The 20,868-nt window shown below is 37.1% G+C and overlaps 1 long non-coding RNA gene across 1 annotated transcript; it reads right to left on the reverse strand.

The window, feature by feature from the left end:
- Positions 1-9,666: 9,666 nt before the first annotated feature.
- On the reverse strand, positions 9,667-19,714 carry LOC140149703 (uncharacterized). The gene is made up of 3 exons (XR_011858707.1): positions 19,496-19,714; positions 11,782-11,985; positions 9,667-9,911 (listed from the first exon to the last, which is right to left on the reverse strand). It is a non-coding gene; the product is annotated as an uncharacterized lncRNA (long non-coding RNA).
- Between the last annotated feature and the right edge of the window lie 1,154 nt (positions 19,715-20,868).

The following is a 20,868-nucleotide window of genomic DNA, read 5'->3' on the forward strand; positions in this document are numbered from 1 at the left end:
ATCAGAACTTTGGTCAGTTTTTGAGTCAAGACGCAAGCTTCTTTCTCAAGACACTAACTAACGACTATCATATATGTTCAACACGTATATTCAAGTGCAATGAACCACATCTGGATTCTTTCAACGAAATCATTTACGGGAGATATTCATCATTTTCTACTCCGGTATCCAAAGATTTTCGTCTGAATATCAAAATCGTGCATAGCACATTCACGTGTATCGATCCCGGTATTTAATTTAGTATCTCTGCTGTACCAGGCGATGTCGGTGTGTGGTATTCCAATTGCTATATATGGCTCTGAAATATGTGCTGTCGGAAGGGCAGACAGATCCAGGATTCAAGCCTTTGAAATATGGTGCTGGTGAAAGATGCTGAGCATTTCATGGAAAGAGTCACAAAACAATTGAATTTATCAGAAGTCAACTCGGAGAGCATGTCAAATGTTCAGTGTGCCAGAAGATTGGGGAAGATTGATCGCAAAAAATCGCAGTACTTTGGTCACATCTCAAGAAGAAATGGTGACAACTTAGAGAAGATATTAGTTCAGGGTCATGTTGAAGGACTTCGCAAAAGAGACGGACAGAATCTCCGTTGGACAGATGAAATCAAAGAATCCACTGGATTATTCCTAACGAATGTTTACCGTCTTGCATTGGACAGGCAGAGTTGGAACAACATCATCAAAAGGTAACAACGGGTCAGTCATGACCCATAAGACGGCGATGACGACGATATTTAAGGTAGGCGTATGTTAACGTTTGAATAAATGTTAAAACACTCATCGATCATTCTGCTGTAATCCACTAAGCATTTGGAAATGAATTTGGAGAAAACCTTCTGACAATAAAATAGTATGCCGAGCCACCAGCCTGGGTGGCTCACGCTCCAGTAATTTCAGATGATTGAGCTCAGTAATACATCAAAGAATGTCTTCCAATTCCTGAAAACAAATAGATAATCTGCTTATCGGATTAAAAGCTTAGAGGGAAGGTCTTGCTGCTCAGCGAGTGTTTGTAATTATCAGAATTTTCTCCCAATTCATTCTCTAATGACTCTATAAGCAGTATAGGCCTACTTACCCATTGTACGGATCACATACATGTACCTCCTAAATCGTGGGTCCGGTTTTTAAAGATGATACATTTTCAACATAAAATGTGGTGGCTGCTCCACTGTCTAATATATATTTACATAATGATTTGAGCCAGGTATACCAATTTCATTTGGAGAACAAGACAAAAATGACAATGAAGATATACTAATGCAGTATGTAAACCCATGCATGGAGGGGAACACTGCACTTTTGTCTAAGGGACCGTTCATTATTAATAAGGGAGGGGGGTGGGGCGGGAAAATTTTCAGCTTTATGGGTGAAAATATGTCTAACCCCCTATTGCGATGAATACATTTCACATAACCCTCCCCTATTGAATCAAACAAAATCACATGACCCCCCCTCTCTCTCTCTCTCTCTCTCTCTCTCTCTCTCTCTCTCTCTCTCTCTCTCTCTCTCTTGTCAAGCAAACTTCAATATTAATTCAGTCACAGAGATTGGGATTTTGACATTGGGGGATGGTGTTTGAAAAAATTCTTGAAGTCATAGTGAATCCAGCTCTTTTTGGTGACAAAATAAGTTGATTGTATAAATTCGCGCGAAGCGCGTGAAAAGTTTTGCCATTTTGAAGCTAAACTGATGAAACATGGTGCAAAAGTGGAATAAACACAATAATTTGCAATTTTGGGACTAAAATTGCCAAATATAAGGTTAGTTTGGTCAGAAACCCAAATCGGCCTGCATGTCTCAACATTGGGGGGATGATTGTATGGACCACCTCCCTGGCAAAATATTTGAGGATTTACACCCCCCCATCCCCCGGGATCTACGCCTATGCCAATTAATCTACTTTTGGTGTGGTATGTGCTTGCAAGTGGGGTGGTCATGTGGTGAGGAGTGAGTGGTTTGTGTGTAGCATGTGGCAGCGTAGATTTCTTTTTTTTTTACATTGGGGATAGGAAAAGGAAAAGTTTCTTGAAGTATAATGAATCCAGCATATTTTGGCCGTTGACTATGTTTATGGGACAACTTGCCCCGGAACTTGCCCTAATGAACCTAAAATGGTGAAATCTGGTGCAAATATATATATGCAATGATTGATCTTCCAGGATACTTGGTATTACTAAGTATAAATAATAATGAATGACTATTTAATTACACATGACCCCCCCACCCATCAGGAAAAACTAAATCACATTACCCCCCCTGTTTGTCAGAGTGAATCTCACATACCCCCCCCTAAAATTCTCCAGGCCCCTCACACATTAATAATGAGCGGTCCCTACCTGTGGTTTTGGATTTTACTAGTGCAGTGTTCACCTCCATTTCTGCGTCTTTGTCTTGTTCCATACATCAGAATGGTATTATACCTGGCTCAAATCTTTCTGTTTTTTTATATATTCCTGGTATCCTCTTTTATCACCCCTTTGATCCTTAGTGTGTGTTGTATCTCGTCCGTTTTAGACACCATTACATATTTCCTTAGTGTGTTTTGTACCTCGTCCGTTTTAGACACCATACCCATTATTATGACCATTTACTTATTATCAGTAACGTTGTTTCCGCTGTCTTTAAGGTCACTGGGCAATAAGGTCAAAGTCCAAAGTGCTAAGTGAGTATTGGAATCTAAATTTATTATTAGCCCTTAGTCTTTTGACTGTGACAATCCCAAAGAACTGCTAAACCCAGCATGCCCAGTGACACACCACTCCACGCCGTACATAAATTCTCCCAGTTACATTTCCCCAATATGAAATTTAAAAAAAGTAAAATCCGCTTTGGATACTCTATGAGCCTAGCGGTCTAGCTCGGCCACTTGTCTTGTATCCATTTGAAACCTATTTGAACATAATAATCGCAACTTCAACATAGGCCCACCACGTGACAAGCAAAGGCAGAAAATGTACCATATTTTTGGAATTGTATTTACCTAAAAACATTAATGTGTATTTATAGCGCTCAATGTTGTTAACTGCGTGTTCTACATACATAAATCCGACAATAAATGGGCCTCTACATGGACAATACATTATATCGATTTTGACTCGCCTGACACGTGCGCTCGTACATCGTATATACATGTGTGTCAGTATAATACTATAGTGGAACCTACCATTTTTCTTGTATGCACGTTGGATGTTTTTATCATTTATATAAAAATTCCACATTAGACCTCAAATTGTTTTTTCAGGAAATAAGAGATTAGATTACCATAAAAACGAAACAGTTATCTTTGGCGGGGTCTAATGTAATTTTTACATAGAATTGTCAACGTTTTTTCTATCCTTATTCTTGCTCAATTAAAAAAATATTTTGGCGTATATAAAATAAAAATAAAATTCTCTGCTATCTTTGAACAAGTTCATTAGGAATGTTGATATCAACTGTAAATTTTGTTCATTTTGAACAATTCCAAGTAAAAACGAAGTTGTTTTACTCGCGTTTTTAGTGCCGTTTCACCACTACACTAGTGGCTTCTTCAGACTGACAACTCATCACATCTGACTGCTTGCTTTTATTGTCCTCTACAAAGCACTCCATCAATTGGGAGGACTCAAAAGTATTGACCGTGAAGCCGACAAGACCACCAGGTGGATGAAAGAAGCCATCTGGATCCGCCGTAAATGACAAGACACTCTAAACAAGGACGAGTGAGCCTACTCACTCAACAACATCTTTGACCAACTCATCACACCCTATACGGTTAGCAAGCAGTCAGACGTGATGAGTTGCCAGTCTGAAGAAGCCACTAGTGTTTTGGTGAAACGTCACTAAAAACGTGAGTAAAACAACTTCGTTTTTACTTGGAAGATCCGAGATGGTGGTGGTGGTGGGGGGGGTAAATCCCCAATATTTTGCCAGGGGTGGTCCATACAATAAAAAAAAAAAAAATTGTTTGCTAAACAATCAATTTGTTTTTGGAGGGGGGGAGGGGGCTTACCCCACTTTTGAATATGTATCTAAACGCATCCTAAACACTTTAAATATCACGTCCTAAACACCATGTTTAGCTTAACCTTGTGTTTATATTATATATATTTAGATATAAAACACCAACCTTTACAATCTAAAATGCAAAAGTGTGATAACTTGTAAAGGTGTTGATTTTATTTTGGATTTGTGATGTGTAGGAGATTGTATGGACTATCCCCTGGCAAAATATTGGGGGTTTACACCCCCCCCCCCCCCATATTAATTAAAAGGTTTTAATTAAACACGATATACTCTCAGAATTGGTAAAACGCAGTGACCTAATCTGGAAATATGGAAAAAGGTTTTTTTTTGTTTTACTCTACAAATGAACACCGACCCTAATTTTGGAAATTCCAGAAAAAGTTTTTTTTTCTTTCAATATTATTGATATCCGGAAAAGTTTTTTGCAGTTTCTACACACTTCTAAACTGTTTTAAAAACATTAATGAAGTAGACTACAGTAAGGAAATATCTCAATTCACAACTATTCATTAAGCTAATTAAAAGCATACGGTCATGTTTTGGCTATGACCTTTAAAAAAATATTTAAAAAAAAAATCCCGACCGACAGACCCAATTCTGAAAAAGTTGCGGAATACTAGCAAACAATCTTTTTATTTCTTTTTTTTTCCTCTTTTTTTTTTTTTTGGCCTAATTTGTAAACCAAAGGGACGTTGTTGATTTTATTTTGAATTTGTGATGTTTAGGGGTTGGGGTTTCTAAAAATACCACCTCGTGAAAATATGGAAAACAATATGTTCAGTTATTTCTAAACACTTTTATGTGTTTAAAAAGTGTGTATATGTTTACACAGTGTTACAGTTGGATATTTAGAACCTAAATACATTATATTTACAGTCATGGTTTGTTCCCTTCTAATAAAATTATGAGAAATTACATCTTTTATGAAAACTATGTACATAATGAAAGTCTTGACCTTTATGGTAATACGGTGTGGATGGGGCATATAATTATAATTTATATGACTGTCCGAATCCGTCTCGATTACGTCCAAAGAGGGCTCAGAAATATGGAAAGCAATTTGCCACTTTCATTTTTATTTAGGATTAAAACCAAGGATAAAAAACACAGAAAAGAATACATTTAAAAGCACACTTATTTCCACTGCGGTCCTTGATGAGCCTAAGACTTGATGGTACAAGAATAAAGAAATATTTGTATTTCACTTTACATATTACACACATCAAAGTGGTACCACACCCCCTGACAAATCCCTTGACCAGTTCCGTACTCCTCCCAAAGAACAACGACACACCGGCAACAAAAGCCATCCACACTACAGGGTCAAGGAACCCAATTACCCCACCGAAACCTTGGCGACTCAAGACAATCGGCCCATTTCATATGTCAAGAAAATGAGGTACATTCTAGCGGTACCTCCCTTCCTAAAACAAACAACGCACCGCCCGAGCCACCGAAAATTGCATCGCAGCAACCGGACTCCCCGCCCCCACAACACACACAATCCCTACCACCCACGCGCCATCACCCAGTGGCGTAACTACGGGGGGGGCAGAGGGGGGCAACACGCCCCGGGCGCTACCCTTAGAGGGCGCCAAATTGACCAATTCAGCATCGATTCTGCGCCCCTCCAAGCGATGAAAATCAAAATTTTGGCGCAAATTTTGTTTTTGCCCCGGGCGCTACCAACCCTAGTTACGCCACTGCCACCACCCCACGAGAAAAATGCAAAAAATAGTCACAAATTCATCAAGGGGTGTAGTCCCGCCCTAAACAATATTGCAAATACTGTTACCATTACCTACACATTTTGAAAACAAAAATAAAATAATATTAAAAACACACAATATATTAATGTTAAAAAAACATACATCAGGTCCAGCCTTATTAGTTAACAAGATAAATTGCACGTTCATTTTTTGAGATTTCCTTAAAAAAGTGATGCTTGACCTCTTTCCTGAAAATGTCTAGGCATAGCTGGGATTGCACAGAATTTGAGAGCGAGTTCCACACATTTATTGCATTATAAATAAAGACTTAGTAATACCTTCAAGAAAATAAGTAGGACTTTTGCCATTCAGGATCCTAAACATGTGATTTGTCATAAACTGGAAAACCCTGTACTGGGTCGCCAGTTAACCTCTTGGAATTCACTAGCACCAATGTGAGACCTAGGGGACAGATTAAGCACATTTCTGATGATTTTATTTTGGGCAATTTGGAGTTTTTGTTTTATACAGGGGAAAGAAGAATTACGCATCGCACACTAGCACATTTAAACATGAATTTACAAATGGAAACATAACATGCATAGGCAGATATACCAGAGAAAAAACTCCGGACATACCTGCCTGTGCGGGGACTTGAACCCCAGACCTCTCGCTTGTCGGGCGAACGCTCTAACCACTGAGCTACACAGACTGTCCCTGATAAACAGGACTCAATGTCAAACTAATGTCAGAATCGGAATCCTTGTACTCAACATATCCGAAAAAGTGTCTTTGTGCATGATTATAGGTGCTCTGGTTCAAAACTTAAATTTTCAAAATGGTGGCGGCGGCCATTTTAGATTTTGGCCTCTAGCGAACAATGCCGTGATTTTCGCGAGGGACATGGGGGCTATTTGTTTTCTAAATGGTCCATAGAAATCGAATCAATCGTCAAACCTTACTAGCCAGAGAGTGGTCACCAACTTGAAGTTTTTCATGTCATTGGTTAATAATGTGAGTAAGAGGCTCGCATATCACCGGTGCAGCATCCTTAATGAATTTAGCAGGAAGATTGTTAAGACCAGTTGATTTGCTAGTATTTATTTTCATCAGTAATTTTAAAACACTATCCTCATTTACCTGGGAAAGATCAAAATTATTTTGTTTGACATGTCTCTTTTTGTAAAACGGCCCACCAAATACTCAACTTATTTCATATACATTGTAAATTGTTCTTGGAAATGATTTTATATTCACAGCTTTAGGTTTAATAACCTCCTTACAGTTTTAAGTTGGGTTATAAAGTCGTCGGCCGTATCATTCGACATTTTAAACATTTTTTGAGAAAATTGGTACATTAATTTGTTATGTTCTACTTTATAATTTTCACCAAAAACCATGCACCAAAGTGGCTTTTAAATTAGTAAGATATTATTTGATTTAATTATGTTGTATTTTGCAAAACCTTGACATGTCTAAATCACATAACGACGTATATGCCGATTTGCCGATGTCAAGAATATGTCGTATCAGCAATTTGAAGAATTTGCCGTTTCACATAGTGACGTATTTGCGCGACGTTTTTTGCGTGCCTTTGTCATTGCACGGTAATATTGCTGTGTTGTCCTTTTCACATAGAGACGTATATATTTGCGCAACTGTTTTATATAGTGATATAGTGACGTATTTGCACGATGTATTTGTCATTTGAACGGCGAAACTGTCATTAGTCCTTTTCACATATTGACGTATTTTATTTAATATTTTTTGCTGGATAAGTAATGCTCTAATAGTGATAAGTGAATTACATTGAAAATGTAATTAATTTGCATTATTTTTAACCAGGTTTTAATCGACAATAATGTTTTAATAAAGATTATGCAGCAAATGAAAACCGTTAAATTTTGAAATTCGATTTTCTCGAAATGCGTATTTTGCAAATACGTCAGTATGTGATACAACCGACGAATTTACACATTTACTATTTTATTATACCATGTCGTAAATTTGAAAGTTACCATAACTTAAGCTATTATAGGTGCTTCCGTAACATTTCCGTAGTCGTGATTTAAAGTCAAAAAGAACATAATCGATTTTACGCGGGTTTTTGTTTCGTTTTATGTTATTTCTTCTTTTGCCTGTGTTACTCAATCTAAGGTATCGTCTATTTCTTCCATGAGGCCCAGGGGATTCGAAATCAATAAACTGGTAGATCCCAAAATCAGAAATGTTCAATAAGTGAGCACTCATTATAATTATGCCTAGATATGCTGCATTCGATGACATACATATACTGTACTTTACTATGACAAAGGTCAACTTAATGTGTTCATCATGATTACATAATGTTTTATCAAAAATCGACAATGGCATAGAATCCGGGCAGGGATCATATCAATTCCAGTTGCCTTTTTGATTTTGAGTTCCTGAAGAAGTTTGGGGACCCCATCAGACGACAGATACATTACATCATGACATGGGCTGGCCATTACATTAGTAATAATTATGATCTTTAGTATAAGCTTTAAAAAGATGACCGACGTGCAGATTGATGATATTTATACCGTGTATACATGTATGTGCAAAAATATGTGGTCATGGTGGTTGATTTTAGTATTTTTAAGCTATGACTGACGTGCAGCTTGATTAGTGGAGCTTGACTATATTTATACCGGTATGTGCAAAAACGTGTGGTCATGGTGGTTGATTTTAGTAAGCTTAAAAAAAGATGACCGACGTGCCGCTTTTATTCGTGCAGCTTAATACTTTGTTAATATTTATACCGGTATGTGTAAAAACGTGTGATCTATGTGGTTGAAAATACCTATAAATCAAACATATTTAACATCAAAATTGTCGTCCTTGCCATTTACTTGAGAACTTACCTTGTCTTTGAGTTGTGATTAGGGATGCCGGCCGGTATCAAGACCGGTACAAATGCTTCGATGTCAAGATATACATTATAGAGCAAACATAAGAACTAATACAAGTACAAACACTGACAAATACTTCAACGACCAGGATGATGCCAGCAGAAACAAGAATATAAAAATTTTCAATTAAAGTTTTTGTTGACACCGCCGAGATTTAAAGGGCTCGCCGTGACATACATTACAAAAACAGTGACACTACGACAGGCCGCAAGAGGGCGACAAAGTTAGGGAAAAAGTGAGGGTATTTTTCTCATTTTTAAACGCCCCCTATATCATGCCTCAGCTAAACATGTAAGGTACAAAACGTTCTCGATATCAATGGCGAGTGATGGTGATTATGTTTTTTTTCGTTGACTTTCTGTCTCTGATCCGTCAGTCACCCATTCAACCATCATTTAGTACAAAAAATGGTTTGTAGAAATGAATTTTGCCAAAAATGTGGTTTTCTTTTAAGTTTTTATTCAGTAATTATTGTTTCAAAATGACAAAATCACTAATGAGAAGAAATCCCGGAGAGAAATGCGTTCTACACGCATACATTTGACCAATCAATATAGGATTAAAATAAGTCTACAAAGAGCAAATGTTAATACTTTAAAGATGAACATTTTGCTCTTTGTAGATTTAAACTTTAAATCTGAAAGTTTTATTTTTTAAATCCCCGTGGGACTGAAATTTACAAAACTTTGTAAAGACATATTTTAATCCTATATTGATTGGTCCCTAACTACAGTCTCTGAAAGTTTTGAAAGTAAGTCTTTTGGATTTGAATTTAAATCCCTGTAAGGCTAAAGCACCTTGCATCTTGAGTAATGGCTTTGTGGGTAAAGGCGTAACAATCATGACGTGGCCACGAGAGTTTGATTGCAGTTAAGGTTACACTAAGAAACGTATAATAAAAACGTATAAAAGACGTATAACGTTGTTTTCTAAAACCAAGTTTTTATTTCAAAATTACATCTTGCGTGAAGATGTTACACTTGGAAAAGAAGGACAAAAATGTCACAACGTGGCTTTAACAAATAATTGAGCTAGTATTAAAAACGCTGCCATTATAAATGAAATAATAGCAAATATATAGTAAGACATCTCAGCCGATATATCTTCAATCAGATTCCCACCAAGTAAACTGCCTACTCCATTTCCAACGCCGAATGTTAATGTTGACATTACAGACTGTAGGGTGGCTTGGTACTGGTTTTCTACAGCATTACCGAGAAACGCCCCTTGCGCCTGGGCGTAAATAGCGATAGCGATCTCTATAAACAAAAAACAACAACACAAATATTAATCCGGAGAAAGGCTATGCTTGCTTATAAGGTTATTTTATGCTTTTAAATTTTCTACTCTTTATCACAGCCAAAGCTGGAATTCGCAAATTATCCAGAAGATGTATATAGCTATGTCAAGCCGGCAATTTTATTAAAAGTGACAAGAACCCATATTTGGTCGGAAACTTTTACCGTTAGTCATAAAAAAACATGTTGCTTTTTGTCGCCCGCTCCAACGTACCTCTTGACAAAAGAGTGGTTTTGGATATGGATTGTCTTTAAACTTAGACATACGACGTAATAGCAAATATCGTCCCCTTTATGCAGCTTTGTGAAAAACGACAGCATTTTCAGCGTAATTCTGAATAAATAGCAACATTTGTAATCCAATACCTTGGAACGCTTGTATTGCATTATGGGGTTGGTTGCACTGACAACCAGTTTACCCCACTAGGTACACGTTCATAGTAAATTGTGACATGAGTTTACATGTTTACATACCACTATCCACAACCAGTTTTGAAGGGGGGCAGTGACGGCGGCATGCCTTCTAGTATATTTTTCATATTCCTCTCATCGTTCTTGGTAGATTTTCTTTTGTATATAATATATGGCAATAGACAAGATCGAAAGCAAAAACAGATGCCATGTGATGTGACGACAATACGTCTTACTTTCTCGCGCTCTTAATTTTTGAACACATAAACACAGCCAAAAAGAAAGTCTCCAGTAGTTCCATCCCCATTTAATCAGATTCTGATGAGTTTATGGCAAAATAATTTATATAATAATTTTCTATACACTCTCCTTCGAAGATTGATACCAAATTTGATATCAAAAGTTTTATCATCGTGAGCATGGAAACCTTTCTTTGGAAATTCGTGCAATTTTAAAAATGACATAGGGAGTTGTATCACGCGGCGGATCTGGCGTGTGTGTCAAGAATTACGTCGCCTGAATAGGCCGGCAGGTTAATCGATAGAGCGTGACTGTTTGTGACTGCGGGAATTTCAAATTTCATAAGATGTCGGGTTGTATGTGTAGCTGTTACACACATTTCGGCGTTGTTGTAAAGTTCTTTACCGGGAGATTTATTGAGTTCAAGTTCTAAACAGTTTGCGCAGACTTCAAAATAAGTAATGAGACAATTTTTTTTCAATACGTTTTCTTGTAAGCATCATCAACATAAAATATAAAATTATCAGCATTCACACAACATTATCTGCAATGGCTTCTTTTACGACATTATAAAAAAAGTATTTTTTACATCAAAACATCTACACACATCTGAGAGGTCTAAATTCATTGTCATTAAAGGTTTACCCATGCATGTCAAAATGCAAATCAAATACCCCGCTCTTTTAATTGTGCGCAGGCAAGCATGGCAAGTGTACAATGATTCCTGTACGAGTTGCTTCGGGCCACATAATACGCTGAATATAAATTATATAAATTATATAAATTATTTTGCCATAAACTCATCAGAATCTGATTAAATGGGGATGGAACTACTGGAGACTTTCTTTTTGGTTGTGTTTATAATGAGTGCATGAGACCCCTTGTTACCCATTTACAATTCAAACCCTAACAGCTCCAATGATATTGCTGCTGTAAAGCCCCAGCCCTCCGTCATGTATATGTTCAATGGGAAAATGCATGCATCAGAAACCAGATGTCTTTTTCAAAATCATGTTGTATTGTGATGATGTGATGACCATCTTCTTTGACAAAAGTCATTCTAACCAAAGGAAGTTGTGCAAATAAAACGAAATGTCTATTTTCATTGCACACCTACTCTCTCGCTTGAGCATGAGAGTGAACAGTTTCAATCTCAGTGATACTAATTTGAACTGCTTACCTCTAAAAAGCAACGGAACAACCATCCACGTTACATTGTCTATTGTAGATGCAATTATACAACTGGCACCAATACCAATACATGCAGCGATTAATAGCGGAATGTGACCGATTTTTGCGTTGAGATACGGCAAGCAAAAAAATGTTGCAGTCCCAAATACTTTGCCTATCAAGCCACCCCATCCCATCATTAAATAAGATCCACCTAAACATAATGTAAAAGACAATTTAATCGAATGTTAGTACAAAAACTAAAACGTAAACATACCAACTGAAGTGATTTTGATTTGATTGATTTTGCTCAAGAGCAGGTTCTCAATAAAGTTGTCTCAAAATTCCGATTTTTACACTATTGTGTTGTACTTTGAATATACTTTGATGACTGACTAAAATTTTTGAATATTGTGACAAAGTTTCAGATTTTTAGAAAGTAAAACCCGGGATCCCGGAATTAATCAGATTCACTGATACACGTATAATGTCTCGTCCTTGGCAGTGTAAAAATATAGCTATACTCTCTCATATTCAATTACCTCATTAGGTTTTGCTAAAAACAACAAGGGAAAATAATCCGATGGTGAAAAAAATATTTATACTTTTGTTAAAAAACGTATATCTAAATTTGTCATCATTGCTTTTAGAACTTGAATGCCGGACGTGGAAGTAAAAACCCGCGAGGTATTATAGGGTTTCTTGTCGTATTCGCCTTCGAAGCTATGTAATAATCGGATACAATTTTGAATAGATCGCACTGCACTACAAGCAGGTTGCACTCATCACCTGTGTACGTTTGCAATAGCTTGAATACAATACCGCTCTTTTCAAAGATACTAATCTTACAGGAGCGAGTGTTTAGCATTTCTTTGAAATCTATGGTTCAAGCATAGGTAGGGCCTACCGCGTGAAAGTTGTAGTGCGGGGCGATCTATTCAAAAAGTGTATTCATCTATACGCCGTAGAAGTGACGTGGTTAATCGGATTAACTACCATAGCCAGGGCAGCGAAAAATAATTTCCTTTCTGGGAACGTAAACTGTTGTTTGAAATATTTTCTGCGAGCGTGGAGCCGGAGCGCGAGTATGAACACAATTATTGAACAGGTGGGGTCCAGGGGCGATGTCCAGGCATGGGTTAGTGGATTTTTTATGGGCAAAAATCAGTATTCTGAAGAGTGGAGACTATTTGCATTTTCAATTCCTTAAGGGATCTAGAATGAGCGTTTATGGCGTTTCGACAGTATTTTTTGTGGGACATGAGAGCACATCAGACGTATCGAATTGCATTCTGAATACGAAGCATGTCTTTATAATATCAAATAACTTTCATTTTTTGAAATTCACGATATAATACAAATTTTATGACAAATTATTAAAATTTGATATTTGTCAAATTTTTGATATATAACAGTCCTCGAAATAAATTTTATAAATCTAATGATATATTCTTAAAGTGTATGTAGCTGGGGAAAAGCCGACGATCAATTGAAAATTTGGACCTTTTATATTGAAGATATGGATTTATTTCCCAAAAAGACCTATTTTTTTTGGTGTTTTGGAGAAAAAAATCCATATCTTCAATACGAAAGGTCAAAATTTTCAATTGATCGTCGGCTTTTCATCCCACCTACATACACTTTAAGGGTCCTTTCATCTTTTCTGTTTCTGTTTCCGGTTTCGGTTTCGGTTTCGGATCTCATTGTTATTTTGAAGTGTTAGCATGGTACGTGTGAACAATCCTTTTATTCTAGTCTTTTGTTGACTACAGAAAAGTTGAACGAAGATAACTTCTGTTTCGGTTTCGGGAGTTATGTTAATTTCTGGCAGGAAAAAAAGTGAGATGAAAGGGTTGATGCTAATCTAGACAAAAGAAGTGTCTAAATTTTACGGTCGTAAATTCGCGATAAATTGTACGGCTTCAATTGACTTGCGTTGGGTGTATAGGTACTCCAGCCTAAGCGGGAGTAGATTGTGAAAATTGCCCAACGTAGAAACAGTCAGCTACCTGCACAACAGATTCTTTTGTTCTGCAAGGCTCACTCAGTCATTTAATGAGGCAATACAAACGATCGAAATTGGTGTTGAAATGAGCAAAATTTTGAGTTACACCTTTTCAGTGTAAAATTTTTTCTCAGCCAAATGAAAAGCAATAATTTTCATTTTTTCAGTAAATGGCTGGAAAAACTATAATGCTTGATACTGATTTTTTTTTTAATCCTGGTGTTAAACTTAGGCCTGAAATTCAGTCATTTAGTGTAAGATATTCGATTTTCATAGGCTTCAGCTCGGGCCGCGAGCTTTTTCTTGGATCAACCTTTTAGCTTTTCAAAGTAATATAGTTCGCTAATGAAGGATTTTCCCCAACTTTCTAAAGCACATCACCGTGAGCTATATATCATAGTTTTGTCAGAATTTCCGTTTTGATTTCACCATCTTTCACCATATTTCTAAATCAACACGTGAAATCTAAAGGCTAGTACTAGCATTGTGGATCGATATCCCTGGGTTTAATAGGAATACCGGCATGGCTATAGTGTTGCCAGAACTTCAATATAGCAAAGAAATTCCCAGACCTATAGCGCTCCTACTGATCATGTTTAACCAGAACACCCAATTGGGGATTTAATCGCTGGTCGGGCAATTTGCTTTCAATGAAAAATTGACCTGGATAACAACAAAGGAAATATCGACTATTTATGCTGGTTGCTCTCGAGATAAAAGTACTCACCATTGCCTACTTTTACTTAATTTGACATTTTCGGATCATGAATGGAAAAAGGGTAAAACAAAAACGGAAATTCTGACAAAACTATAACATATAGACCCACACGATGTGCTTTACAGAGGTGGGAAATATCTTTCTTTAGCAAACTATGTTAGTTTGAGACGCTAAAACATGAATTCCGTAAAAAGCTCGCAGGCGAATTCAAGGCCTATAAAAATCAAAAATATCACACTAAAAGACACAATTTGATGCTTAATTTTAACACCAGGATTTAAAAAAATGTATATCCAAGCACCAAGTTTTTAACTGACATTACTGAAGAAAAAAAAATATTGCTTTATTTTTGACCGAGAAAATTAATTTCATAGCAAAAAGGGGTATCTCTGAATTGTGCTGATTTTTACATGTATCGATCGACTTTTAGCGCGACTAAGCATTTCTAAAGAATTGGTTGTCCAGGTGGCAGACTGGAAATATATACATTAACACGAGTAATCAGTGTTGCCAAGAATTACGTGTTCGTGCAATCTCGCAAAAATCGGTTATATTATGATTATGTAGCGATTTTCGTCCCAAATACACCTTAAAACTTGGTAATATTCAACACCAGAGAAGTGCGTTGAAGTGAAACTAATAGGATTTCTTTCATTGGAATTGGTAATCTGATAATTGCTTCAGGCAAAATTGCCAGACTCAAAATCTATTTTAAATGTATATTATATGAGAGAGTGGGGATGCTAGACGAGGAGATGATCTGGTGGAGGGGAGGAGAGGAGAGGAGAGGAAAGGAGAGGAGAGGAGAGGAGTGGAGATCGAGAGAAGAGAGGGGGCGAGCAGAGCAGGGAGGAGTTTATTCCGTTAATTTTGATTTTTCCACGTTGATCATAGGCCTACTGCTAAAACAGTGAGAGGGGGAGAAGGGTAAAGGAAATACAACATCCAATATAATTCAGATATCCACATAATTCAAAAGATGGCACAGGTGAGAGTTGGGGATGGGGAGAGACAGACAGACTATAGTACGTTTAAGGGACCCTTGGACTATGTTTGCCAGAGGAGAGGTAGAAAGTTTGATTTGAGGTGCATGTGCTTGGTTAGAATGTTAAATGAAAGTTCATACTAGGCCTAGCACCTACGGGCATGTGCAGACGTGTGACGATGTTAACCTTGCGTGCATGCTTCATACCTAATTCGTTTATTTACACGCCACACAAGGAGCATATTCGAAAGGCTATCTTCGGGCGACATCGCAGTAGGTGCAGGTATAGGTGCAAGTATGAATACAACATCATCCAGATGTATAATCCCTTATAATCTTTAGGTCCGAGAAGTACTAAAGTTTGTTAATACTGTTCTATACATCAGTGGAGAATTATGGTATGCCACCGCATACACAGTAGGCATATATGGTACATTGTTATTAGATACTCGGACAAGAATCCAGAATCATAGGTCTTTTGACAGCAACGGTTGAGTACACGTTCTCTAAACGCTGGATAAATAAACAGATTTGCACTACAGACCTTTGATTCAGGCCACGCACACAGAATATTAAGTTTACTCCCCAACAAGTATTACAAATGCAGTGTGCATTAAACATGTTTAAATCCAATTGGAAAATACAACAAAAAAACTAACCAATACTTTGCAATAAATATTAAGAATCATATACTACATTAAATTAACTTGTTCCCACAAAGTATTCTTCATTGATATATATAATTATTCATGCCATCAGTTAATTGTCCCCGTAGTTTATATCAGAGCCTTCAACCATCACACAGGTATTTCGTTATTTTCTATACGCCTTTTGCAAACTGGAAAGCGTATGTGGAAAATGGTAACTGAATCATAATAGGCCTATGATGTAAAGGTGTTAAAAAAGAAGAAGTAATAATACTATTCAAATCAAGAAGAATATCAAAATCATTCTATTCGCACATTACACTGGAGGCAGGCCTGTATTATGATTAGGCCTACAGTAAGAAATGTTTAAAGATAATATGCCAGTTGCGCTAAACATGACAGTTTTCGTGCTTGGCTGATCCTCACTTGATGAAGGTCATATCGATTTATCGTCTACAGAGATGCCTCCTCTCCTGGCCAATGGTACGTTCAAATCGATCGGTTGGACGTCCAAATGTCCCATAAACGTATTATAGAAGGAGAAGAAAGCGAGAGGAGAAGAGGCATGGGTCTTTCTTTTAAAGTAAGAGTGAGTAAGATTGCCCACTTGAGACGCCAGTGTTGCATATAATTGACTTATCCAACCTTTATTGACAGACATAAGTGTGATTGACAGCACCTATTATTACCTCTTCAAATGAGAAGCATGATGCCCCAAACGTAACAATGAAGTCCACTTACACACCATCCTACTTAATCCCTTGCGTTTTCGTTTCTGAACAATAGAGCTCCCGAAACAGAAAACTTGAAACGTGGGTAAGTATAAATCATTAGATTTATAAAGTTTACTTCAAGTACTGTTAAATATCAAAAATATCAATTTTAATGATTTGCCATAAAATGTGTATTACATTGCGAATTTCAAAAATCAAAATTATTTGATATCAGAAGGACATTCTTCGTATTCAGAATGCAATTCGATATGTCTGATGTGCTCTAATGTCCCACAATAAATACTGTCCAAACGTTCATACCCCTTCCTTAAACAGTTAGCTCCTGTTACAAAATATTAAGTATTGGTGTTTGTTACAGTACTCCATTGAAAATAAACATTAATTTAGTTCCAAAGATATGAACAGTTGAAGTTTTTCCAAAACAATATGCAACAAAAAAAAATATTTCCCTTTGTTTGGCAATATCTAAAAGTCAATATTTCCGACTTCTGACTGATTTTGCTTGATCACATCACATATGTTGAAATGAATGTTGAGATTTTGTCATATAGGTAATTTAGGTTCGATATTGTGACAATAAATACCTGTGACTTGTGCAATGTAATATTGTACAATGTTGTATGAATGTAGATATTTTGATTTAATGTGCGTAATGCATGTTGTACTCATAAACTGAACATACTATAATACGAGGAGTGAAAAATGAAAGATGCCACGGGAGCAAGTATTTTACCTGATTACCTTTGTTGAAGTTACCACGATTTTTAAAGGGCCGCTGTCACATGCAGGGTCGAAGGTTACGTCAATTTTTTTTCTGAAATCGCCAACTCTGCACGTGTCGCAGCATTGACATTATGTATATCGTTAGCTACAAAGGTCTGTGGAAGAGATGTTTCTGTGACTCGCTGTATTTAGTAATTTCTGCTCAAAAGTGATCAAAATCAAGATTTTTTTCAACAACATTTCTAATGGACATTCAAATTATTATGGATGTTACGTGATTTTATATCCACGACGAATATTTTAGTGCTGAAACTAGATGGCATTTGGTGATGACATTGATAGAATTGATAGAACCGTATGAATAGAACGAAGTGACGTATCGAGAAAATTCGAAGACGTGATGAAAGACTAAGATTTCTACCACGCGGAACTTTACCCCCGCACAGTGTCATCGCCCCGATATCTTCATGGCAGAAAATGCCATGGTAGGTTGAATCCACAGCCACGCATGGCCATTGTATTCCCACCTGTTTAATAGTTTTTAAATGCATAGTGGGCTGAAGGACATCCGACTAAGGCTAATGACATTAGCCTGTGACTGACCTCTATACGGTCAGCGAGCATACATTCGCCATTGTCATCTGCTTATAGACTGCCTCTCCGATAGTCTCCTACACAGCCAGTTTGTGTCAGTCGGTCTGACACTCGTCGATCCTGTATGTTCGTGATAGCCACATACAGTCTGGCCCGAGACTACCTCCACGAGGGTCTACGCTGCGCTATTTAAAATCTTGAATTTTGGTCACTTTTTCAGCTCAAGACGCAAGCTACTCTCTCAAAGCGCAAACTAACGACTATCATATCTGTTCAAAATATATATTCAAGTGCAAGGAACCACATCTGGTTTCTTTATACAAAATCATTTACGGGATATATTCATCATTTTCCACCCCGGTATTCAAAGATTTATCGTCTGAATATCAATCGTGCATAGCACATTTACGTGTATCGATCCCGTGTATTCATTTCAGTGTCTCTGGTTGTATAATATAATTATTAACCGGGCGATGTCGGTGTGCCCCGACAGTCAATGAAAAACCTGCTTTTCTGGGGAACGAATCCCAGTTAGGCTCTACCGCATGTTGAAAAACCTGCTTTTCTGGGGAATCCCAGTTAGCATGGTTAAGCTCTACCTCATGTTACTTAGCTTTACTTTCTGGGATCCCAGCGGTGTGTATAGTCTGGTCTGGAGTTTATGTTGACGCAACAGCGTTAGAGACTACAGTGAATCGAGTCATACACAATTAAAATCAACACACGATATCTGTTTTACTTTGTTTACATATTCATTCCTGTCACTGGCGTTTAGGTTTTTTTTGATCAGTTATCGTCCAAGTTCGCAGAAAATATTTCACGAGTGGTCATGGTGGTAGTATTCACAGAATATTTTCAGAGCTTCAGAAAAATTATATTAAAGATTAGGATGTTTTAAATTATTTTTCCCGTCTTGATTTTTTTCTGCGACTCTGATTTTTTTTTCTGGGAACGCCCCTACCACGATACCGGTGATTTCGTAGCCCTGAGTCCATAGCAATAGATGAATACAATTTTGAATATACCTCCCTGCGCTACAATGTCCACGCGGTACCGATGCATTGAACAATAAAGAAAGGCTGATCACTCGCACCTGTAAGATAAGTATCTTTGAAAAGAGCGGAATTGTATTCAATCTATGTTTGCTAACATACACATGTGATTTGTGCAATCTGCGTGTAGTGCATGGCGGTCTATTCAAAAATTGTATTCATCTATTGCTATGGTAGTTAATCCGATTATGACGTCACTTCTACGGCGTATTGCTATGATAATTAACCCAATCACTTCTACGGCGAATACTGCCATGGGGACTTACCAAGGACATTGATGTACCAATAGTCAAATCTTCTCAATTTACCACAAGCAATAGCTAACCACGTGATAACAATTATCACACTGATGTATCGTAATTTCAGGAGAGCACCAGCGAAAGTTGCCAATGTGTAAGTTTTGTTTATTTTCATCTCCTGTATTACAAAATAAGAATAATTTAAAACAATATGAAGATAGTTCCTTCATCTCACAGACTGTAACAATAAATATGATACAATTGCAATTTCGCTTTTTAGACAAAAATAAAAGAGATCATGGCAACATTGATATATGCAGTGGAATAAGTACCATGTTGGCTAACAGAAAACATTACTTGGGTTCTTTACTAGTTCGGGCTCAAACGCTATGCCCAATCAAGTATATCGCCCAGAAAAGATTTTGGTAACTTTTGGCATTTTCGCGCATATCAAGCTTGCATCGGGTAAAATTGTTTATCATGATTAGCAATTGCATTTTTACTTTAAAAAAAAAAAATATGGCGTAATTGTGATGTGCTGTAGAATCAGTAATATATTGGTCAACAGAAACACTTTATTTGACTTCTTTCCTAGTTCAGATTCAAAGGCTACACCCGATTTTACTTAATCTCCCGAGTTGGGCCACTTTTTTCTATGTTCGCACGTATCGAGTCTGTACCGCGTAAAATGAACTTTCATGCTTTATATCATCAAAGATTTTAGATCAAAAGCAAAGGTTTTTCTAGCTTTCTTTCACTTGATTGACCTTAGTAGATAATAATATGATATTATTTCAAATTTATAAACTAAATACCACTTCAAATGCCCCATTGTTTAACCGTAAGTGCATCGACCAGATGATTCATGATTCAACTCAATTCAGTCACTTTGCTACACAAAGGTCACGAAAGTGGCCCAAGCTGATTCCTTAGCAATTTGCAAAATTGCTAAGGTCTGTTTCTGTCAAGTTCTTTCTTTCTTTCTTTCTTTCTTTCTGTCAATCTTATAATGAGCCACCGTAGCCATATGCTTTGAGCCATGTTGACCATAGTTGGTCATTAGGACCATTGGGTGGGGGGACAAATGAAACATGATCAATTTCAGGTCAAAGGTCATCCACTTCCTGTCAATGGCCAAAAACGTGATTTCACTAAAAATGCTACTTCTTCCACAAATTATACAGCACGATGATGGCACTTGGGTACATGCATCAGCTATACCCAGTGTCTAAAAGTTATTGTCCAGAATTGGGGTCAAAGGTCATTAAGGGATACTTCCGGTATATGACCAAATACCCTAAAATGCTGCTGCTGTCGCAAATATATATGGTACAACAATGTTACTTGGTCATCAGGACCAATAGCTGGTGGCACAAATGTCACATGACCAACTCAAGGTC

This window comes from Amphiura filiformis, chromosome 4 (genome assembly GCF_039555335.1).
Source record: "Amphiura filiformis chromosome 4, Afil_fr2py, whole genome shotgun sequence".
NCBI lineage: Eukaryota > Metazoa > Echinodermata > Ophiuroidea > Amphilepidida > Amphiuridae > Amphiura > Amphiura filiformis.